Genomic DNA, 25,143 nt, shown 5'->3' with positions numbered 1-25,143 from the left:
TAATCCCAACATAAAAGTTTTTGGGGCGTATTTTCAAATTACTTTGACCTGCACGACTCCTATACTAAATTGATTCTGACTCCTGCTTGCATTGCACGTCAACACCTCACCTCATCCAGCGCCATAAAGGAGCAAACATAAATATTTTAAAATTCACTTTACATCAGTTTCTTGCCGGTCGTAAAACTGTTTTGGAGCAGTATTCGATTTTGAGTTGCACCTTTAAAATTTATATAACCTGAGATGTATTTGTTTCCCTGGAGTGAATTTGCGTTCTTCTACTTGAAGATTCCGCTGACGTTGCGCCAAATCCATGGAATGCAGACGTTATTAATGCCCTCGAAAGCGGATCGCATCGATAGTATGTATTTAGACCTGCATATTATACGTTTGTATTGCGGCTTTAGGAAAACGAAATCCCGGATGAGCGCAATAATACAAACATCAGTAGGAATGGAAGAGAATGGAGGAGGGTCTTTATGGGTATAAACGCAAAATAAAATCCGGAGCGCTCGTGTCTGCACCGGATCATGCAAATATTTAATATCTATTCGCGTTTCCGTTTAACAAAATGCCAACCGGCTGTGTTTTCCTACTCCTCGTTGAAGATTTATTTACATTTCAACGAAATTTATGTGCTTAAGCTAGCGAGACAGCAACGTCAGTGCGATTCCCTTAACGTATTATGTTGTTGTAAGCCTGTGGTCCGAAGTTCGAAAACTCGCGTCCCACATCGCCCTGATATGGAACCGATGAAAATTTTACGGAAAAGCACCATAACGTCAATTTCTCACTTAATTAGCTCGTCCATTTTAGTTACCTGTTTCGAATCGACAAATGGATTTCCAAGACACAATTCTAAAACGAAGAACACCGCTGTTCCCCCTGGCGTTGATGTATATTGTTTTCCTATCCATTCGCTCCTATATAAACGCAATTTTAAGGCCGGTCTCACACACGTACCTTCTCGCCAAATTGTTTTCGATCATCATCTCGGATAAGGCAACTAATATCTTTAATGCACCGTAAATATGGAGCAAGGTGAGGCTTGAAAAATGAGGTGATACACAATGATGAGGCCCTTTCAAAAGCGTCTCGCACTTGGCTGAAATTTGAAATAATTCGTCCTGGCACAACCTAGCATTAATTAATGCAGCCCTTCTTTGTTAACAGGGTCCTTTCAGACCTGTCCTGTATAGTTTTGAAAACATATTTTCGTTTTCTCCAGAGCTGCGTTTTTAATTTCGGCCTAAAACAACTTAACTTCAAGGGGGCGGAGGAGAGAAACTGTCTGAAAGGCTTCGAAAAGAGGGTATTCAAATATTGAAATGAATCGGGGGGGAGACTGCTGCAGTTCCCTAACAGAATATCGTTAAAAATTTATAAGGCTTAATCGTTCGGGCAGGCGAATTAATTAAGGGAAAGAAGCTGCTGTTACATTTCAGAAAGGATCGTTTCTTTGCAGGTGTGAGGAGGAAGGAATATTTATTATGGATATTAATGGAAAGCATATTCCGAGAAATTTAATGAACAAATTTTAATATAACCGGGATCGGTAAGAAATTTTGTCGATATCAAAACTTGAAATTAACAGCAACTGAAGCGAAGAAAATCAAATGCAATAGGAATTGGGGAAAATTAGACACTCCCTGGGTTATTAAAAATTTCATTAATTTTGTAAAGAAATGAAAATTTTTTTAATCTAGTCCCTCTTTATTCCTTAATAAACTTACCTAATTACCATTATCACAATTCGCGGATGAACTGATCTATTGTGGTTATTTTTTCGAAGCAATTTCACATTCACCATTCTCTATTGTCGCTTCTCCCTTTGATCCTTTATAATGGAATCCAAGCCATCTGCTCCCGATCGTATAAACTTGACGGGGGAGAAATAAAATAGAATTTTGATTACATCCAGGCTCTCCTTTGACACGATTTGATGATCTATGAGCGACAGCGAGACGGCTCCTTCAACAAGGGCGTTTCCTCCTATCTGCGTCAGCCCTGGAATGATAATTATAGGCGAAAAAAATTATTCAAAAGCTTTAATTAAAAAGCTGGTAAAACGATTAAAAGCCTTTCATTCTATTTGCCTTTGGGGATAACAGATTGGGGAACATTTTTAATAATATTCATCCTTTTGTCTTTGTTATTAAAGCGTCTTTTTGCTGCCTTGAGATATTAATTTCCTCGAGTGCTCCGGCTTGGATTTAAATGCTCTCGCTGTAGGGGAGGAGGAAAGGCACTTTAAACTGAAACTGAGATCTAAATGTTGCTATTTTACAGGAAATTGTTTTCACGGGAAAGAATGCTGGAATTCGTTCTGCTTCATACCAATGCTTAATTATGTTTCAAACTTTTTTATGCGCCACTTTTAAAGGATTCTTTGCTGAAATAGCTAAGTGAGGAACTCAGGACTTCCGAAGTATTTTCATTGAATAATTTAAATGTCGAAAATAACCTAAATTTTAAATATTGGCCCTCAATGGAAAAATGAGCGTTCGCCGTGTTGTCAAGATTTTTCTCGATTAATTATTATTAATGAAGTTTCAAGTATTGTGAAAACCTGTATTTACGTACAAATTATGTGTAACATCCACCCACTGATAGTCTTATTTATATATATATTTATATAATGGCACTCCTGGTTAGGAACGATTAACCAAGCTGACCTAACTGCTAATGTTGTTATTTAATACGGGCTTGTATTCGCCATATAGTCAGGAAATATGAAAACCACTGTTTATAAACAGATGGTATATGATATCGACCCATAGATACCCTGTTTACACGCGGGACCACTTGGATATAATGGCAATACTATTAAACTTAGAGAATATTTCGAAGTGAGCGTAAAACACTTGGGGTCCGTTTTCTCAGGTCGGAGGCCTAAGGCAACCCCTATTTCGCGACAATTTTTGATAAATAGCGTAGCTTGAAAGCCCCCCATTTCCGAACAAATGGATCGCCATTAGTGCTCCTTTAAAAACCGGAAAACATACAACATAGGGCACCTATTATCGAAATTGATCGCAGATCCATTCAGTTTACCTGGTTCAATCTTGCAAAGCGGAAATGCCCCTTTTTGCATTCTCGACGTATCCGCTCAGAAACGGAGGAGTAGAATGACATCGCAATAGCTGACATAGCTCAAAGTTCATTAAATGCAACGATTATTTGCTCGGCTGCGTCTGTGCAACCCCGAGACAAGGGCGCACATTCTAATCTGACACCTGCATGTGTCTAATATGCACAAAGTGTTTGGTCTGAGACTCGGGACACATTAATTTTCTTGTCCTTTAGTCACTTCTATCTGGTTTAATATCGGTGGGCAACTAATTAATAGAAGAGATTGAATGGGACAGCCTCGCGTTATTAACTTCGATGATGAACTGTTTTATCAACATGAATGGATTTAGCGAAACAATTAAGCTTGAAAAGTGAAAAAGTAAATCAAAAATCCGTTTACCCCGACTCGTCGTTTAACAAAGGGGCATTAACGTACAAATTTAATGATGGATTCAAACAATACTAGTGAGGACAAAACGGCTTAATTAATGGTTGGATCCGACCCCGGTGAGACAAAGCTGCCCTTGTGGCGGCCCAATTAAAAAAAGTGGAATTGCTTTTGGGGTGTTAAACTCCATTGTTGTGTTGGGTTTAATCCGCAAGATTTTGCTCTCCGCTATGAGGATAACTTTCCTTTTGGTATTTACTCACCAGGATCGTTTTTTCGATTGTTCAGACAATTGGAGCAATCCATACAATTTGCAAGGCAAACGTAAATCGTGTCGTCCCCATCGACGTTCCCCGTCTGGCGACATAAATTACGTTTCCCCCATTCCAGCACTGCATTTAAATAATTGCAAATCGCGGCCGTGTTTCCGCCGAGTTTTCCTAAGGAAAAAAAACTGCCGGTGGCCTAAGTAAAGATTTACATGAAACTCGGATTAAATTTGTGAAATTCGTAGTTGCTTATGCAGCTGAAGGGCAAAGTAAGCGAATGGCACTAGGTGGATAGGAAAATCAAGGGGAATTAACGAGCGTCCGCTCTAATCTGTACTGGTTACAAAAACATCAAGCGCCGAAATGGTATTTACATAATCTTTTCAAATCAATGGGATACGGACATTTCCGAAATGGCAATCTAACAATGGCGAGGATCGCTGGTTGAAAATTCTAAACAGAGACTCGTAGGAACTTCCTATTAAAACTCGACGTGCCACATTTAAAACTGTGTTTAAGTAAATTTTTTCAATCCAAAGGTCAATTCACCTTGAAAAAAAAACCTGAATAATCCGCCCCAAAAGTGGAAAAATATTCGGATACATTTCGTGGAGCAAAAAGAATAACCAAAGTTTTGGTATTGTTAAACTCTGGCAACAACAATGCTTTTTAATATTTTATTCATGTGCTAGCGTGGAAAAATGCCTGTATGTCGACGGAAGCAGAAAAAGATTTTTATCTTCGGAATTTCGGAGTTTTTGTTTTCAATTTTTATTATTAATAACATCTGGGGAATATCGAAACGTTGGCAACGCAGCGCCACTCTTTTGTTCAACCTTCAAGAGACTTTTTCATTGGAATGACGTTACTCCGGCGGTTGCCAAATGTGAGAGCGACGTTGCCGAATTTTGTTTTATGTACTTTTTATTTGTTTCAAATCAAAATTTCGTTCGCTTAATACGAGAGGTATACAAGCGTCTCCACAGAGACGGCAAACAATTTTTTAAGGGCACAGTCGTATTATGGTAATTTCAGCCGAATGTACACGTAAAACGTGATCGGAATACGGCCTTCAGCTTCGCTTCATTAGAATAATGAATTAACTTCTTGTTAAACGCCTGATTGCAGGGCCCCCTTTTTAATTACTTTCCGGACCACCCTTCCAATTTAACGGGGATTTTTGGAGCTTAGGAAAATAAGTCTTTATTACCTATAAAAAATGCATAACGTATTCGGAAGATTTGAGGTGGAATTTTCACTTTATTTGAAACGAATCTGCAGAGAAGCGTGGTTAAGGCACTGAAACTAACTTTTTTGTAGATTCCAGCAATTCCGCGCCTTCCTCATAAGAGGTTCATCTCAGGTGTATGTACGACCAGGTTATTTTCCTTCTTTTTCTCGCGATTTCCAGGTAATTACACCCATTTCCTTGGATTGCTAGCACTGTCCCACGAGTCGGAGCACCAAACTGAAAGTTTCTAATTTTGAATAAGAGTCCAGAAATGTTCCGTTAACGTCAAAGTTTTTTCTTTTTGCCTTGTTCAATTTCATTTCAAATTCCTGAGTTTTGTCGCGAAGGAAACGAAATTTTCTTGACAAAGAGGAGTTTTTTGCGAGGTTATTAGAAAATTGCCTTTTATGCTGCACGCTTCGTGAGTTAGCTCGTTTTTAATGCCAAAAATGACCAAAAATAAAGAAATATTTTATTTAACTTTTCAGACAGACGAGGGACGAGAGTTTTCTAATCTCGCATGAAGACTTAAATTTCAATCCGGGTCAATTCATTGACCGAAAATCAGCTTCAAATGAATTTGTTTCTGGTGAGCTCAAAGTCGATGCACTTTAGTTTCCTCTGCCATATTAAAATGCCCATATATTTCCATCCTCTCATCCGTCCATGGACTTGCAAATTTGAGCACCCCTGCAAAAATGTAAACAACCTCTGAATATCAGTTGAATGAACTTTGCCATAGTCGGCGTTTTTGTGAGTTTACTCTAATTTAAACCAAACCTGGATAATGCTGTTAGAGCAAAAAAATTCTAATTGAATTTTGTTTCCATCCTCTTGTTGTAACTAGTGACGGTGATTACATCCCTGGATGTGTTGCATCTAGGTATAAGCGAGGTAACGTTAAAAAGGTTCCCTGCTGCTAATCCTTCCTAAAGTGCAAAAGAGACCTGTCTAGCAACAAAATAAACTTAAGTATGTTTATCTACGTCGATTTGTCGCATATCTTTTGTCATCAAAATTCCCAAAAGGAGGGAGAGAAGCGGTTTTAATACATCTTTTCGTCTGATCCTCTTTGGCTCGCCCGTCCTAATAGCCCCGTTTACTCAGCTGATTAGGTTAAGATATAAATGAAAGTCGTGGTTAATGAAGTTTTTTTTTAAAACTCGCCCTCGGTTATGGACTGCAAAAGTAGTTTCCTGAGATCTCGTCATTATTATTAAGAGCTGCTGATCAATAATGTCCGCGTACTCCAGAAAACTGTCTCGTTAGTCAACCGGCTTTTTTGCTTTACGACTTCTTTCCGATGAATATTCAATTCCGGCCCTTGACGTTTGAAGGCCCTTAATAATTAAAATTCTTTTTCGGAATTTCTTGTCTCGGGCCGACCGGCAGTCACGTACCTCTATCGGTCGCGATAGGGGGGAATTTCCAAACTCCATTTCATAATTTATCGAACTTTCAAACTTGCATCATCCAGATTTTGCTTGTTTTTAAACTGGTGACAAAACAGCCCGAAGCGCCCCATTTTCAGAGCGAAAACTCCTAAAATTGATTTTCTAACGTGAGACTCAAACGGATTGGCACCCCTGCAATTCAGCTTGCAGGGGACAGTTGACGTAGATAATTGACATCAATGTCAATAAAGTCAAGTCAACGCAAAAAAAAGCGACTTCCTAACGTTATTTTTGTGTTTTTTGGAATTTAATTTTTGGCAGTAACACACCGAGTTGGAACGGTGGAAATACGTTTTATTTTCAGTTAAAACAAACTGAGGTGACATTCACCCTTTAGCAAAGAGAACCCTCGTTAACGTTTCGGGGACGCATCTGTCGAAGCAAAGTTGCTCATTCAAGGCAGTAGTTGCACCATGCAAATAGACCTACAAAACTATTACATTAACAAACTTAAACAAGTTAGAAAGAGACAATAAATGCTCCGACGGTAATGACTCTGACTTTGTCCTGTTTTGCGTCACAACATATGTCGATCGCGAAGCATGACGGCTGCGATCCAAAATTACATTCATTAAAAAAAAAGGAACGAGGCACTAAAATATGGCGGAGGTAAGTGACCGTGACCTCTTGCGTTTTGCATTAGCCAATTGCGACGAATATGACGACACAATAGTCATCGGGGCACTAATCCATGGCCGGCTTCCGCCAAAGATTCAGACCAATTTGTTATTCGCTGGGTACATCCAGATCACTGGGTCTGATTGTTCTCATGTACAGGGTGCCGTCACGAGTATAAGGAGTGGTGCGTTTGTGACTGCAGTACAGCGTGGGTTTCGTCCCCCCAGAAATTATGCTGTTTCCACACGTGATATAACGTCACGTTGAAACGACAATCTAGAAAAAAGAGGTTAAATAAAGAGAAAAAATCTAATTTTCCAGATTTGATGACACTTTACGGCCGTCTCGGTCGCCTGACCTCGCCTCGTGTGATTTTTTCGGGAGATTATCCGAAGGCACACGTCCACGACGCTGAACCTCGCACGCGAGAACTAACAATTCTACGATTAATTCAAAAATACCCGATCTCCATGTTGCACCCTGTATATAATAATATGTATGGGAACGTATATAATAATAAACACGTGTGAGGTACAGGGTGTCTCTAAAAGGTCTGTACAAAATTCTACCACAGATTTCCGAGGTGAAAACATAACTATTTAACCCAATGTACCTTAGTCCAAATACGGAGGGTTTTCAAAGTACAGGATGTTAAAGGAAAGTCGAAAAAAAGGAAAAATTAATTACTCCATTCGTAACGGTACTATCTGAGCAAAATGTCCCTTTTTGGGTTTTTAAGGACGAGAAATCAGAACCCGTTTGCAGAGGGCGCTATCAGCGCTAGGTGAAGTCTCTCGAGAGTGGTATAACTTTTCTATCACTCGGTATAAAATTTATTCATGTCTAAATTTGTGGCTTTCGACATGTTCTATGAAGAAAAGATATCTAGATACAAGTCCCGAGGGGCCCTCCGTTTTGAAGTTTAAAGTCCGCTGCACGTCTTGAAAAACACCCTTAGAGACCATATTCATTCGTACAGTTGAAACGAAGATCAAAATAATCAATTGACTTTCGATCTTTATTGTTTTTTTCTTAAATATTCTTGTTTTTATTTGAACATATCAATTTTTTGCCATATATTTTGTGTACTGTTCGAATGTATCTTGAAGCCATTTTTCATGACGTGCAGCGAACTTTGAACTTGAAATATCTCAATATGGAATGGGCCCGTGGGGACTTCTTTTCATAAAATATGTAGGAAAACACAAATTTGGTCATGAATAAATTTTATACCGGATGTTAAAAAAGTTATATCCCTTTTAACAGAGTTCACCTAGCGCTGACGGCGTCCCTTAAAATGTGCAACGAAAATGTAAATGGATTCGGATTTCTCGCCCTTAAGAACCCCCCGTCGCGCCATTTTGTTCAGATAGCATCATTACGAATGGAGTAATAATGTTTTTTCCCTTTTTTTTTTTTTAATTTTCACTTTGTTTTCCTGTATATTTAAAATTCTCCACTTTTGGACTGAGGCGAATTGGGTAAAATCGTCGCGTTTCCTCCTCAGAAATCTGCGGATGAATCTTGTACGGAGCCTTTGGACACGCCCTACGTAATAACATCGAAACACCTGCTTTATCGGTTGTAAATGTGCGCCCTTAATTTAACCATAACCTACTCGGGAGCAATCAATCCTGAGCAAAAACTGGGCTGAGCTCGCGTTAGCCACCCGAACGGCCCCATTTGATATTAATTAGCAATGTAAATTACCCCTCGAACAAGGCCGGATGAATACGCAATGCAACAAGGGAATTTCAAACCGCAGAACCAGCCGCCCTTTTGATGTGCAAATGGTCCGTATTCGGTGCGATTAGGGAGGAAAGCCCTCTTAATTTCTTGCCGTAAGACAGCTTAAGGTGGAGTGGAAGGTGCTCTTCGCCAACTTCATGAATACGACATAATTAGGGTCAATAAAGCCTTGATGTGTGCGCTGGCTATTAACTAATATGAACATAATTTATTGATGCTTGCGGGTAATAAATCAGCAACAGCTTTTAATTGATGTCGTCGTCGGCTCTTTAAATAATTAATAGTAACTGTTACAAGGCCTCATCAATTACGTGCACACAGAAGTCAAATATTTCGATTTGCTCTGCACATCCTCATTCGATTGTTCAAATTTGCACTGTGCACTTGTAAAATTCCTCATGTTTCACGTTTTTACGAGCTCGAAGAATGGAATATTATTTGTCCTTTAACACGGCAAGAGTGTAAATTTCCGTTCGACAAATGTATCCATCAATGCAGAACCCAAAAAGTTCTCACCTCTCTTTATTCTTCTCCTCGCTTCTGACCTAGATTCGACGCCATATGAATATTGCCATTTCCATGAGCTTACGTAACACAGAACAACTCACGGCGCACCGAGTTAATGAAAGATGAATGCAATCTTCGGAATTCGAAATTGGGGCCTCACACAGCTCCAATCTCAAATACACCTGCTCCAGGAAAATAAAAAGGCGTCCGAAAAGGAGTTCTAAAGTTTTATTATATCGGTGGTCGAGGAAGTTGGGGTTTTGAGGCTTGACGCTTAAAAGCCGATGCTTTCAAAGTTGTTTTAAAAGCCGAGGACTTTCGGAGGTGTTTACACACCGAGGAAGTTTATATGTCACAACGTTTATTCAGGAGTAAGTGCCACATCATTTTGTGGATTTTATTGAATGTCAGGGCTCGGATAGGGACATTAGGGATGGTTAGTTCGACAGAAAGGGCAGCGGAATTTATTTCTCTTAGAGGACAACATTGACGAAGCTGAAGAACGTACGTCAGATTTTGCGAGAGACGGGGCCCAGCCTCGCCGAGGGCACTAAGTGGTCGCCCCTTCACATGCGATACAGTCTTCATGGAACTCTACCGATCACCGAAACTGTCCGGCCGCATGTCACTGTTTCCATGAAAACTTCAATCAGATTTCGACTTCTGCGAGACTTGCAAAGTTTGCTAACTTCCAGGCGGTACCGGCCTTAGGGGGGAGGCTGGGGGACGGGCTGTCCTGCTCGGCGGGTTTTCTTGGGGGCGGAGGGGCCGTGATTAAAAATTCCGCCCAGGGCGCCAGCCTTGCCGAGGCCGGCCCTGCTTCTGGGAAGACCTCTACGATTCCAGCGAGGGTCTGAAGAGGTTCCCGAGTAAACGTCTGCAAAGGTGTCGTTACGAAAGAAATATAAAATCAAAGAAATTGCATATACAGTGTGATCAAGCTTGCAGTACGAGGACAGTTCCATAGGTACCCGACTTGACAACTAGATGGCAATTTTCTTTTGTTAAAAAAGACCTAATCTACAGATTGAGGGTGCTACATTAATTTGAGTTTGTTTTGAAATCGCTTTTATCGAATACTTTCATTTGTAAGTTCTTAGTCCATCTAACATTAAAGCAGAGTTAGATTCTACTTCGAGGGAATCTGTTCCTTCGTTAACAGTCGTAAAATATTGGGTGGTCAGTGGCCAAGGCGAACTGCGCAGTGGTCGACCCGCTGACACTCCAGATCTGACCGTTCCAGACATTTTGGTGACAATCCAGAAAACTGTACTGGAAGATTGGCATATCAAAAAGTACTGTAGATCGCATTTTCACGGAGCAATTGGCGACGGGAGAGATGTGCGCAAGATAGATGTTGCTGGCAATTGAACGAAATCAACCCGCTGAGGATGTTTCCAGGGGTCGTTTGGCAAAGTTTCGCAGCAATTATGCCGAGTTTTTGCGTCGATTCATAACCATGAATGAAACATGGCTTCATCGTTTCACACCTGAGACAAAAGAGCAATCATAACAATAAACGGGGAATATTATACAAATTTATTGCAGCGCTTAAGCGAAGAAAGTAGGAAAACGCGACCGTATTTGGCGAAAAAGAAAGTCTTGTTACATTACCAGTTTACATGTCCACCATGGTCATGGCCAAAATCAATCAACTCGATTTCGAACTTTTCCCTCATCAACCCTTTTCATCAGATTTAGCCCCCTCACATTACGTACTATTTTCACATTTGAAAAAATGGCTGGATGGGAAGAGATTACCACTAATACAGAGGTGGAGTCCACGATAAGGTGCCATTTCGCTTGCCACTAATGATCATCGACTTTTTTTTCCAAACACGACCCTGGTGAGCAAAAAATGACCAGTCACTCGAATCCTAAGTATTCCCACCCACATGCTAAGCCCAAAGCCAAATTGTTGACGCGCAATCCTTAGCATGCGGGGGTTCCCCCTGGGCCAATTCTTCTACTGAAAGTTCCGTTTTGTGTCATTTAGCGCCGACCAAGAAATTTTATGTGGCAAATTCTCACTGCACACTTCCGTGTGACCCATCGCGCAAAATGATTTTCGCCTTCCATCGTCGCCAGGTCGGAGACCCTGGCGAATTCTAAATTTAAAGAGGTTTCTGAAACAACCAAATATAATCAAAATAGATCTACTCTCACCGAGGAACTGCGCCCCTAACCTGAACTAACCTGAATGCGGAACTTTTCTTCGACTGATTTGTCACCGAAACGCTGCCGAGGGCGTTCGTCCGAGCCCTCGGCGGAGGGCGGGTCGTGTTCTCAGCTAGTTTTTACTGAGAACAATGCGAAGTTCCGCTCCCCTGTTTGCGTGCGAAGGCCCATTTAGAAAGAAAATGATAGAAAAACTGAAGTGCATGGCCGGAAAAGTAAACTTCCCGTTTTAGGTTTAAAACTGCCCCTTAATGTTGGAAAATATAATGGCTGAGGCGTCTTTAAAAGCTTGTCGAAACTTCTAAAACGGCAATAAAACAAACTTTATTGGCGATTAAGATGCAAGAGAAGTGGCGGTTAACGACGGGCCGCTACAATAATAATTAAGCGCTACGTTGGATTTGTCGTTAGCTGCCAGGACCGGCTTCACCTTAAAAACGAGTTTTTAAGCAACTCTGACATGGTTGCATCTCCTGGCACGTTGCCACGCGATCCAGAACAATATCAAATCAAAGAAAAATTTGGCATGAACTACATTCGTAATTGTGGCATTTGAGAAATGGCGCTGGTCATGGACTGCGGCACGAAACTTGGCACAATCCTCTTTATTATGTCGTTAATTTTACGATATGTGTGGCACTTAAACATTTCCATTAGCATAAAAAATCTGGCCGAACAAAAGCGAGAGATTCTGCCCAATCCAAATTCTAATTTTAACGTCGGGAAACTGAGATTCGCCTTCGGCCATTTTCATGTCGTGTAGTGCAGGTCTGGAGCGATGTTACCGCAGTGGCAATAGGAAATAAGTTTGCTTAAAATTCATAAAATTCTTCGTTCAACATAATAGAAAATCACACGCCATAGGCAAACTTCCAGATTTGCATGTTGCATGTCATAAGGGGCGGATTTAGTTATCGGAGAAAACATACTAGTAGATGGGAAATTTACAGGATTATCTGCATTAGAGCAACTGCGAAACAGATGTTTTCATTTAGCAGGAGAAGTGTCTAATCAATTTTGTCATGCCGGAGCTGAAATTTTGGACGAATGAAAGGCTCGTTCCAATCTACAATCGGAAAAAATCCCTGGCAAAAGTATTTCTGAAGTTTTCAATAGGGGGAATTTGCGCGGTTGGTCCTTTTCCTGCTCCCCCTCCCCGCACATCGAACACTGAGGGCGAATTCTCAGAGTTCGCAACATCCCTCTAACACCCCGCAATTTTCCAGTTATATCTCCGAATTCCAGACCGGTTTCAAGTGCGATCCCGAACTAAACTTAGGACGCGAAGCCCACCCACCTTCAAGAAGAGCCAACAATGCAGTAATAATCTAATGAAACTTCACTGTTTGCAAAAGGTTTGCCAAAATTTCAAACTCGCAAATTTCCAGCACAACGTCTGGCTTGCAACGTTGTTTGAAACCGCTAAATTAATCCAGGATTTTGGTGGCATTTTGCCTGGCATGATCCAGCAAATTGGTCTCGTCGAAAGAATTATTGCGATACAATTCGATTTCTTAAGTTCTGTCTGAAATTTGCTTAATTACACGCGCATTAGGCGCGCGCAAATTAAGCTTAATCACTCCTCATCAGGTGCCGTTTTACCAGATATTGAAACTTAGTGAGCAAATACAAGCCAACACCGGAATTAACAGTTGAAACTTAAATTTGAGTTCAAGATGGGGTCAGCGAGAAGTTCCCGCTCCGGCGATGAGTATTGTTCAATGATTGAAATAGTTTGCAGTTCGCTAATGGGAATTGAAACTTTAACATCGGCAAAAAGCGGCAACGCAGCGGCAGTCTTTTGTTCCAGCTGTCATTGAGTTGCCGTGTGCGTGTCGCCCATCACGTGGGGGGCCTGTCAGGAGGAGCCCGACGCTGCCGCATCTCGTTTTCGGACAAACATTTCGAGGCAAGTTGGGACCTGAGGCTTTTCCAGAAGGTTTTTTTCAGGCTTCAAGGCATTTTACTCGAGTTGGAAGCGTCGCTTTTTAGGCCCCGCGTTACTAGACATGCTAAACTGTTGCGATAATTTTAGACAGGGTCGTTCTCCCTCCCCTAATTGTCATGTTTATGCGGCCTTTCTGTCTGAGAACGAACGGCCAATAGCTTAGCTAACACCCTGTGCGCTCACGCCGATTGGGGGCATTTTCAAGTAGCCTTTGCTCCGGTATCGAGCGACTCTTAAAGTAGGCATGCAGGCGCGAAACGACGGCAACTCCGCAGCCGCTTTCTGTCAGGCCATGCTGCGGCTCTCCGATGTCACCTTGAAGTCTGTCGGGAGCAGGGCAACGTTGCCAGCCTGCTTTAGAAGTAGCATATGTTCGTCGGCTTAGGGTCGGCTATTGAAACTGCCGTTTTACCTGATGATTACTCACGAAGTTTCATGTTTCGGGATTGTCGCACTTGCACAATCGACATAGGAGCCTTGCCTGCCGGAAAGAAATTGATTTAGTCTGTAGTAAGCAGTTTTTATATTCGGTCCACATCTTCGTGGGGCACGGTTCAGCCATCGGGGAACTAGATATAAGAAAACATAGTTGCGAAAAGCGCTTAAATTTAAATACGTGCCGTGTTTCCAGCTGCTTGTGCATTCGTAGCACATCGCCTTCAAATTTACACTCCAGGCTCGAAAATCTACAGAATGTATACTACTTATCAAATCGAATTCGAGTCGGGCACCGTTTTCCATTAAAATCCCGAGGTAATTTTTCTGCGATTTTATATAAGCGTGTATCGGCAATTTCCCCCCAATGTATGGGGAAATTGTCCACATGAATATTCCCGGCAAATTCGGCGTCAAGAATGGCGTAAAGTAATTTTGAAGTAAGTTCTGGTGATTTAATTAATGTGGAGACGTGCCGGAGCATGAAGTGCCCGTTGAAATATCGTTGTAAAGGGGCGCCCTTTCAAACACCCAAACAGGCTTTATTTTAAATTATATTATCTCCAGTCTGGATTTACACTTCTTGTTTTAGACCGTAGAATAGATTTCGTTCTCTAAACGCGTGCTCCCCGGAATTAGTTAGGCAGAGTGGTTAATTAGAAAACTTTCCCACACAACCTATTGAATAAATAATTCTTGGCTAAAATTAGTGGGTCAACAATGGTCTCCTCCTGAACACATTTATTAACGCACAAACCACCTTGAACCATCGGATAATATCCTCGAGCCAATAAGGATGATTACATGGTTGTAGATGTAATAACACTGTAAGTAGTCTCTCGGCCTTGCGTCAGGTGTTGAGATTTAAGCGCCGTTGAAGTCGGATTTTTGTTAATTTATTTTCGTTAAAGAATCATCGGCGTGTTGCAGCCCTTAGCCCTAATTAATTTAACGAACGCGCCTCTGCATTAAGCCGCTGCGAGATGGGAGGTTAAAGAACTTTAATAACAAAGTGTCTCCAGATCGGTGTAGGGCCAATTTTAAATTCAATTACTTGCCTCCTAACGAGGTTTAGGCTAATTTTGGAAATTAATCTCGTTTGGTGAGGGCGAACCGACAAACGAAACCTCTGGATTGTCGTCCTAAAACAGAAATAAAACGTCGAACGTTTTACAACACAATGGGGATCTCAGGGGAGTTTCGGTGGAGTCCGGTCAAAGAGCCCTCCAATAATTGATTGTCCCCGAAGAATGTCCGAGACACGTGTTTTGTAAATAAACTGAGAAAGGGTCGCACAATGCGAGGACATGACCGATTAAACATTGGTTGATGTCTTGGGGTTTCGTGGAAGGCAAAACAATCAATTTCTACTTTAGGCTTTCACTTAAGGGCCTGCTCCGTCTCGGCTTAAAATCGGTGTTGATTTAACGCAATTTCGCCGTTTCTTTTATACAGGGTGTTGAAAATTAGTAGGCCGATCCTCCAACCGCCGATCCCTCGAGCGAAAATAATTGGACTTGCCTCGCGCGATCTTTTTCTGCGGCGCTTTGCGCTCGCTATACAGAGTGTTGGAGTTGTTAAAAGAAGTCGTTAATAGCTTGGCCGCTTCTTGACATATTTTAAGGAAATTTTGCAGTGACGCACAGTTCGATGAAGCTCGCCTTTCCTGCAATTTGGGCAAGAAATTTGAAATCGAGTTATTTTTGCGGAGAACTAAGTGATACATGCCCTCTCGGTATAAATAAAAAATGGATGCCATGTATCGAGAGGCGATATGCAGGAACACCTTCTGAAGTGAGCGGTGGATTAACATCTTACAAGAATACAAAAGTTGAGATGGAGGTACATTTAGTTTAAGAAATTAAACACGTCCACCATTGGCGTGCGCAAAAAAAGTTGAAGGGGGAAACGTATCCGCGACCCCCCATTTTTTCCCCATTCTGGTTCCAAATTTTTTGAACTAAGTCATAGGAAACATTGCGCCCCATCGAACTTTGTATCACTGCAAAATTTCGTTAAAATATATCAAAAAACACTCAAGTCGTTAACATAATTTTTAACAACTCCGACATTCTTTATAGCGAATATAAAGCGCCAAAGGAAAGAGTCGCATAAGGAAAGTCTAATTATTTTTGCTTGAGGAATCTGTGGTAAGCGGGTGAACGTACCAATTTGCAACACCCTGTACAAACGGTCACCTGGATGTAAATATGGCAGATGCCATTCGCAGCAATAAAGTCCATGGACAGTCCGCACTTCCATTCCAGCGCGATTGTCTCGGTCCAAAACTCGATAATATCTCGCTAAATTCGCAATGTACGCCTCTGATTTCCAAGAAAATTGAAACGGCACTGAGATAGTATCTTCGACGTGCAGTGGCCTACTTCCTTAGAGTTGGACAGAAGACGTCGCTATTCCGTGCAAGTTTTTCCGAAAACCAGGGGCGTACTTGCAAGGATTTTCAGAACAAGAAGAGGGAGAACTTTTCACAAAGTCTGCTTTGAAGTTTTTGGGGTTGAAGCTGGTGTATCGTAAAACACTTACATGGAAAAAAGGCGAATAAGTCGTGAAATGGGACAAGGTCCCAGCCCAGGAATGAGGCGCAGAGTTTCACGGTAGTCGTCAGATTGGGGTGAAAAACTTAACGAAACATCCTAATCGCTTGACTGGACATCCTAGAGCAATAATAAACTTAAATCGCGTTATTATCGTCGCTGTGAGCAGCCCTCTCCATTACAATACTCGATAATCCCGACCGTTTAAACCGCTCACACCCTTCAGTGTAATGCACCCTGTGTTTGCTATCGGGCACTCTATAAAGCGTCCATAAACAAACCAGAGGAACTTCCAATTAAATTATTACGCAAGTTATCAACTTCAAACCGTGGCCGGACGTTTGAGTTTCGGGAAACGAAAGGGCCGGGGGCCCCGTGGGGAAAACTTTCCGGTCGTCGGGGCGGGCCAAATTTGATTTAACCCCCTCCCGTCGGTAACTATGTGAACGCGTTTCATTTTCGCTTTAATTTGTATTATTTGTGGAAGGACTATGTGATTGCCGGACACAGCGAAAGGAGCAGTTTGAGGTGTTCTCAGTGGCGATTTGAGGAGAACAAATCCGTAAAAGGGGGAGATTTGCCATAAGTTGTCCCTAACTTTCAAGCAGCCAAGCGGATTAAATTCGGTTGAAATTATTTCTAGAAAGTGCTAAAGTGTAATTTAAAATTAATCCCCCATATAAATTTTGACTCTCTTCCAGGGACCCCTACAACCCCCAATTAGAGGATTAAGTACTGTTGGTCGCAGGAATGCTGCGACTCGGGTCGAGCGCCAACCGAAAAACTTACTTGAGGTGCTCCACAAGGGCGGATAACATAGATTGGAAGTTAACAAAACATCGGCCCACACACGTTCAGGCCCTCTGGGGGTTAATCAATAGGTCGCTCCTATACTTAGGGGCCTCGCAGTGAAAAATCACAATGGGAATTCGGTTCGTTAGCTAAATACGCCTTGATGAGCCCATCATCGAAACTCAAAGTTACCTAGGGGCCCCTAAGGGCGACAATCTCTCTCTCGGGGTGATCTGCTGTGGATCAAAGCAAGTTGTGTTAGTTGAGGTTCTCGTCAATCAAGAGTAAAAATGCATTTTCCATTTCGATCGGTTAAGAGAGGTGAGAACGGTACCTCAGCTGGGGGGGGGTCTTCAAAAAGTGGAGTTACCCAGGGGGTCTCCCCTAAGGGGGCGCCTTATACGCGCCATTAAATAGGGGCTCCGATGCGGCACGGATTTTTGAAATACATTGTCACATTAATTGAGATATTGTTTATTCATCCCTATGTTGGTTTGTTGTATGCATGTTAAAAAACCTGTCACTTGAGATTGATTATAAAGCGCACTCCACATTAGGGATTATTTATTGTGCGATTAATTTAAACGTCCAGAATGATTCCTGGGGCAGTAATTATTGCTGTCAATTTCGAACAATATATGCCTCAATAAAGTATGCCCAAATATAAACGTTTCAATTATATATATGGACAAAAGCAGTGCCGACCGTAGTGAGGCAGATAATTAATTTTTCGTAAATTACAATTTTTACTCCAAAGGGCATAGAGCCGAGATGGAAATTGATATACGTATTTGCGAAATGCAAAATTTGGAGTTGGGATAATGCAGCAGAAACCATCAGAAAAATACATGAACGTTCCTCATGGGTCCTAATACTGGTGTAAATCGGCTGCCCGGATGGTATCGATCCAGCAGTACTTAGCAATAAATCGATCTAAAAATCGGTGTTTGAAGCAGTATTTATGTAACATATGCGACCATTCCACATTGATTGAAATGCAGGCGGTAAACATCACTTCCAACTTGAAACTCTGCGCTATTGGAAACATAATTCGATAGTGAATAAGTTTTAAAATACAGAGTGTTCCAGCCAAAATTTTTCGCCGCGGTTATTTTGGGTTATTGCAAAAACAGCGATAAACGTAGGGGGCGATTAGGCGACACTCCTCAAATACCCATCGTCCCGATTCTTTCAGGAAACGCGATTGGATTCGATGAATTTTTGCGCTTTCAATTGGCCGCACATAAAATGTCGAGGGGTGTTAGATCCGGTGACCTGGGCGGCCACGCGGTGGATCCTCGACGATCCCTCCAGCGAGTGGAGCAATTTTCGCCCAGAAATTGTGCGTATTGCTGCCGTCAAACGCTTCCTTTTCGAAAATGTTTTCGTGGTTTTCGATGTTGTCCGCAATCATCGGGTAGATGTGAGCTTTCACACGGTTCTAGTGCAATTCCCCATTGAGATTACCCCGAAAAAAAAACTAGTGCGATCAATAGGTCACCGGGAATTTCAGCCCAAATATTGAGCTTTTGAAAGTATTGAGAGTGTTCCTCTCTGAAACGCCTCGGATTGGAGTCACTCCATTATCGATAGTAATGGCGATTAACAAATCCATTTGCGAAAAAGGTCCATTCGTCCGCAAAGCAAATCGAGTAAAATAAATTGGAATTAGCCACAAGTCCTATCAGTCAACACTTCACGAAACTGAAGGCGACGATCCGGATCCTCCTTCGTTGAGTTTATGAACCAATTTAATCGCATGAGGGTGGTTCTTATGAGCTTTCAAAGTACGCCAAGAACTTGTCGCAGAGAACACCTGGAATTTCTGATAGAGTGCGAAATTAGCTCAACCCTTTCTTCAGGAGCTCGATGGTAAAATGGAAATGCGCAATTCTCTTAAGGCCTTTTGGTGCAACTCCAAAGATGGAACAAGTACTAAATAAATTTTAAACTGCTGAGCGACATCTTAAGCAATTTTTTGCGCGGATTCCTTCATTAAAGTAAAAATTGTTGTCATGATAATGAAAAAAGTTTGTTTATTCGAGGGATCCTGTGAATAGTTCCCTGCATCTTCTGCATATTTTGGGCGTTATATTTCGCAGAACTGGCAGCGAAAAAAATTGAGCATTATGTTAAAGAGAATTTTATTACCTTTGAACTGAAGGGCCATTAGGCCCACGATCCCATTCCGCATTCAAAAGCTGATTGGGGCCCCACACAGGGAGTTGTTTCAATAAATTTGAAATTCGTGCATTCAGGTGTCTCCCTCGAAAGCGAATCCTTCGCGATATTTTTGCAATTATCCCAAATAACCGGGCAGACTAGTTCTCGATGGAACACCCTGTAGACGAGTGAGTTAATTCTGTTTGCAAACACTTAAAGAGCTTTTATCTTTTCTGTCACGAGTATTAATTATATTTTGAAGCCACGTCCAGAGTCCAGTTTTCCCATATGAATATACGCCGGCTATTACTATCGAGAATGACCAGAAACACCTTGCTCTTATACGGCGCCGCGAGCTCCATATGGACTTCTGAACAAGGTTCGCCTCAGGCCATGGGCAGAGAAGAGGTCTTTTGCCAATTTGAAAACAGCCTGAGGACAGTTACTGCATTCTTAGCCGTTCGCCCGATGTCCGCTCTCAATTCCAGGCCAAAAGAATTGATTACGTGCCAAAATTTTTTTTCGCTGCAAATTCCCGTATGTTCACTTTGAAACTGATCCATAACATAATGTATGAGGCATCTCGGAATAATAACTCGGACCCGTAGAGAAATGTCGGCAACTGTGCCGAAATGTCTTGAGCATAAGACGCGAGATGGGCCAAATCGCGAGGCGATTTGTTGCCTTTCTGGAAGTTGATCTCGTGAGCACGGTCCTGATTGCAAATAATGGTAACTTTATTTATGAACGGGATGTAGGTTTGCGAAGATACGAAGGTAGTCAACAAAAGCCCCCGATCTGACATATAGATGACGATTTTTTGTTAAAAATTTTACAAAGATTTAACCTAAAAAACCTTAGCTCTAAGGTTTGGGGGTGCTACGTTGTTTCGTGCGGGTTCCTAAGACAACGCACCAGTCCACATTTCGGCCACCGGGCGGGACAAAATGAACCAACTGCGTTTCGAATCATTACTCCATCCACCATATTCGCCAGACTTAGCTCCCTCAGATTATTGTCTATTTCTCAACTTAAAAAAATGTCTCGGCGGAAAGAGATTTGTCCATAATGAAAAGGTGCATTCCCAGGTTGGTGCCTATTTTGAACCATTCGGAGCTTCCCAATCTACTACCAACTGGGCAGAGGAGCCATAGAGCATCGCCATGTTGACAAATAACGTGATATCTTCCAATTTTATGTTTTTTAAGCATTGGCGCGGCTACTTCTAGGACTATCCTCGTATCACATAGTCCTCGTGATCTCATGCGTGAGGAAAGACCGCCCTTGCTAAAGCCTGGATTCGATCCCGACGCTTTACTAATAAAGGGCCGATATCGGAACTCATATTATTCACCCTTCCCCTTGAGATTCTAATTAAAAGGTCAAACTTGGCAGTTTAGTGACTCTCCCAGAATCGGTCCTTAACGCCTCACGCATCCGCTGTTTCCGCTACATTATCTTTTTATGATTCTTGAAACTAAGCATCCACAACAAGATCCTGTTCAGTCTCACGTGGCTCATCAGCACCGTCATCAGAATCGTCCGTGTGATTACCCGAATCATTATTCTGAATCACATACGAACACTTCGTCGATTGTATGTCCCGCCTCTTCCTTTTGATAACTTATTGACATGCGAGATCACGCAGAGGCAAATTTGCATTTTTTTATGGTTTCAGAATTGAAGATTTTCATTATAATATTCGGAAATTAAATCGCGATTTGCCCACGGCCTTGCAAACACATCAACACGTAAACTCGGCTGTAACATTTGTAGCATGTAAATAATTCCGTTTTAAGGGGAAGTTTTATAATTTAATAAAGCCGGTTTAACGTCGACACATCCTCCTCCACCGAAAATGTTTTTCATGTATTTTTTCTTTAAACTCCGTCTCGTTCTCGGCTAAGTCGCTTGACCGAGGATAATTGGGGCTATGGAAAACATCTCTGGGGCTGATGAACTCTCCAATAATAATCTTAAAAATTGATACCCTCCCAAAAAGGTGTTGCAAAGGCATAAATGTCTGACCTGATAGAATCCAATTAAACTTGCCTATATCCATCACGCATACATATCAGGGATCGTAAAATACTGCATACCAGATAATTTTGCAGATATTCCTTTAATAGATGGGATCAGAAAACGTTGTTTTTTAGTCGAGTCAATTAAGTGCTTTAGATCTAGACATAAACGCAAATTCCCAATGGGTTTCTTGACAGGGACCAAAGCGTGCAACCATTCAGTTGGTTGGTCAACACTTTTCATTGCCTTTTTTCCTCAAATTTATCCCATTTATTCTTTAATACGTCGTGCAATTTCGTTCGGAATCTACGGATAATATGGGCATTACCTTTTGGAGTAATACAGGGTGCTTCGTTTGCAGCGGCATTATCCCAGAGGTCAAATTTAAAATCAACCGAAGGCTTTAAAAGGACATTGCTTGTTGTGAAAGGGGACGTCCAACGCGCATGACGGAACTTTTACTCAAGATCATTTAAAAGACATTTCCAGGTTAACTTTTTTTTTAATGGAGCCCCGTCACATTTTGAAAATTTGCAAAGACCTTAGAAAATTGAGTACTTTTTACGGTAAAAGTTTTTTCCGAAAACTTCTCGTTTCCCCGATATCAACGAAAATAGCAGTGGCGCGTTTGAAGTAACGCATGACGTAAGCTACAAAAAAACTTTAATAATGGAAAATGAAAATTCACAGATTCGAAAAATTGAGCCAAAATCATCCTAAAAATTATTTTTAACCATCCATATACCGAGCGAAAAATCCAGGTTTTCACTAGACTGTGCGCATTTCAAAATATTTCTTTTGGGGCATCGAATTTATTTATAAATTTCAAAGGAACCTCTAAAACGAAGTAAATTATTCGTTTTTCAAGAAAAGTTGTTAATTAAGAGTGGAGAATTTTTCTGAAAAACAAAAAAACATAATTCGAATAATGTTAACTTATGGCGACAGTGGTCGGGATGGCGCTGAAGCTTGTCGGATCTATGAGGAAAGATTCCCCGAAGAAAGACCGAAAATTTTATCGAATAATCAGGAAATTTTTCAAAAGTGGCAAAGTAAAAGAACCTGCAAAAACTGCCACCAATGCTACCAACCAAATAGGTTCAGCGACCTGGCCATCCAGATCACCTGATTTGATCCCATTAGACTTGTTTCTTTGGGGTTATTATAAAGAAAAAGTGTGCGTTTGAGTTCCAACAGCACCGGATGTCACTGGAGAAGTGCTTGGAAATGTTTCGAAGTCGCTTACCATGAGAACTGGAAAATGTCTCGGTGCGGGAAAAATAATATTATGAGCACTTGTTTAATGACCGATAAGTGTTTGAGAATACTTTTTGCAATGATTTTGGGTTAATTCTTAGAATTTGCGAATTCAATTTTTTCTGATCTCTGGAAAACGAGAAGTTTTTGGGAAAAAACAGTTTTAAGCAAACACTACTTGATTTTTTAAACTTTTTGCAAATTTACCAAATAGATGATTCTTCCCTTACAAAAGAAACCGAAGTTGGTTTTGAATGACACTTTTTTAAATTTCAAATTTGGTCTCAGAGATAATCGCTTGTGTCACTTTAAATGCAGCACCCTGTATATCGCGCCATCCGGAAGCTTCCCAAGACGATTGCATATTTTGGGGTTTTACATATAGCCTTTTTCTTTAATAATCACTTGAAATTTTTTTAAAACTAAAGTGAGTTCCTCCTAGGGAGCCGACACTAGTTTTTCCACAGAGTGCCGTAAAAGGTCCCGATCTTCATCCCTTGTCTCTCAAGAGTTGAGTCGATATCCATTTCAGGCCTGTCCCCATTTCTCAATTTATCTTTTTCTTGCCCCCTTGGTTTTCCACCTCTCCCCCTACAGACTAGATACCTCTTATTGCCTCCTGGCTCGAGCCAAGCAAGTTTGCACACGTTGGCAAAGTGATTTTTCCCTTGATACTTAGCCCATGTTTTCTCGACTGCAGGACACCTATTTCTACACGTTTGTGGCCACAATCCCTGCAAATTACGTTGGACGTGCTTCCTACTCCAACGTTACAAGAAATTCGTTTTGACGAATCTTTGAGTGGTGCCTCCCAACTTTAATTGCTTTGCAGGTGTTTACTGCCCTCATTAAAGCTAAACTTGGTTCTCTCGGTGGCTTCCCTCGTACCGCTGATAATAGTTCAATGTTAAAGTGAAATCAACGCTGAGCGCTTCCAAAATCCTTTTTCAAAGATCGTGGGTTATTACCTTCTCGGAAATTTCCTCAATTATTAAACGATAATACAACAGCCCTTAGATGGGCCACATAATAATTACTCCTGCAAGGATGGCGCACCAACCAGGTCGTCCTACACCCGCGACGTCGACGTCTCCAACGCGAGCGTCGCCGTCGCTTCCAAAGCTGCTGCGTTCAGTCCTCAACCGCCATTCGCAGCAATCGTTTGCGTCACTCTGCAGCTGCAGCAATTGGCGAACACGCGCGTCCCATGTAAATGACCATTGACCAAAAACATATAAGGACTTGACCATCAGAAAAGAGCCCGAAAGTCTCCGGTGGGCAGTGGCGTTGCGAACTGTTACCCCCAGTATAGTGGTGCATGAGTGTGGTTGTGTTTCACCTCGATTGGGTAAATATTTGAATTGGAGGGATGGGTGCTTGGGGGTGGGGAACGGGGAGATTTGGGCAGCTTTATTCCTGGATTGAAGTCTGAGGTGTCAAAGTCTTGGTAATTCCAACAGAGACGTTATTTGTCGTGGCAAAGACAGCGTGGCCTTCCGGAACTACCTCTGGGGCATTGCGGTCGAGTTACCAGGAGTTTGATATACTCGCCGTTAGTTGGGTGCATTTGTTCCATTTATATCTACCGGCAGTTTGACGATTTTGGCCCTGAGGGCGAGCTCGCAGAAAAGCTCCTATCGGGGTTAAATTATGAGTGTCCTGCTAAATTGCAGTAACAGCGGTATTTGAGGGCAGTAAATTTCCACATAGACTCGCCGTAATGCGTTCTTGCCAAATCCCTATGAAATAAATGATACATTCGTTTTGCACAATACACCTGTGTTTCAATAATAATTAATGGGCGAAGAAGCTTCGCTTTCGAATTTCAATTACCTGCTCATGAAACGAAAACACTGAAGTGCAGATAAACGAATCGCAAGTTCCAAAATGAAACTAATTGCCGTGAAATTTTCGCTTTACCTAAAATAACAATGGAGCTGGTCCAAATTGGCATGCCTCGAAATAAAATCGAAGTACCAACTCATTTGATTGTAGCTCCTATGGATCGTTCGTTATCCTCTGGTGCTTGCGCTCTATAAGGCGAAACACTTTATTTTCCGTACTTATCTCGAAGTTGAGTATGAAATTCTCTATCCGACGAGGTTTTCCGCTCGAAAATCGGGCGGTAAATAAGGCGGAAAATGGATTTTTATTCGATCCCATCAAAAGAGGCTTCAAACACAATAATAATATACTCGCTGCAGCAACAACGGGAAAAACCGGGGCCCTTCAATGCGATTCGATTGATGGCCACTACGTGCTAATTGCGTAAAACCAATTGCAAATAGAAATCTAGGTAATTATGATAACTTATAAAGCTCATCAATAAGAATTTAATGCGGCATGAAGGTCTTGAATTGCGTAACGCTCGCTTAAAGCTTGATTTAGGCAAGCTTTGCGTATATCTACATTTTTCGTGTATATTAATCGCTCCGGGTGGGCTTAAATACGCCAAAAACTACATAATTAAAGCCGACGCACGCATTCAGGTCTATCGACAGATAT

General features: G+C 41.6%; 1 protein-coding gene across 3 annotated transcripts in view; it reads left to right on the top strand.

Annotated features, from left to right (window-relative positions):
- The first annotated feature begins 23,762 nt into the window (after window positions 1-23,762).
- LOC136342077 (pseudouridylate synthase RPUSD2-like) overlaps window positions 23,763-25,143 on the top strand; it is an 87,742-nt gene continuing 86,361 nt past the window's right edge. For 2 of the 3 annotated variants that reach the window (XM_066287554.1, XM_066287552.1), the window contains exon 1: window positions 23,764-23,986. The gene's annotated coding sequence lies outside the window, so the exon portion shown is untranslated. Of the gene's footprint in view, window positions 23,987-25,143 lie in introns of all 3 variants that reach the window. The other variant, XM_066287553.1, reaches the window with a different exon arrangement.

This window comes from Euwallacea fornicatus, chromosome 11 (assembly GCF_040115645.1).
Source record: "Euwallacea fornicatus isolate EFF26 chromosome 11, ASM4011564v1, whole genome shotgun sequence".
NCBI classification, from domain to species: Eukaryota; Metazoa; Arthropoda; class Insecta; order Coleoptera; family Curculionidae; genus Euwallacea; species Euwallacea fornicatus.
The sequence above is the reverse complement of the archived record's forward strand: the minus strand, read 5'-3'. Positions and strand labels throughout refer to the sequence as shown.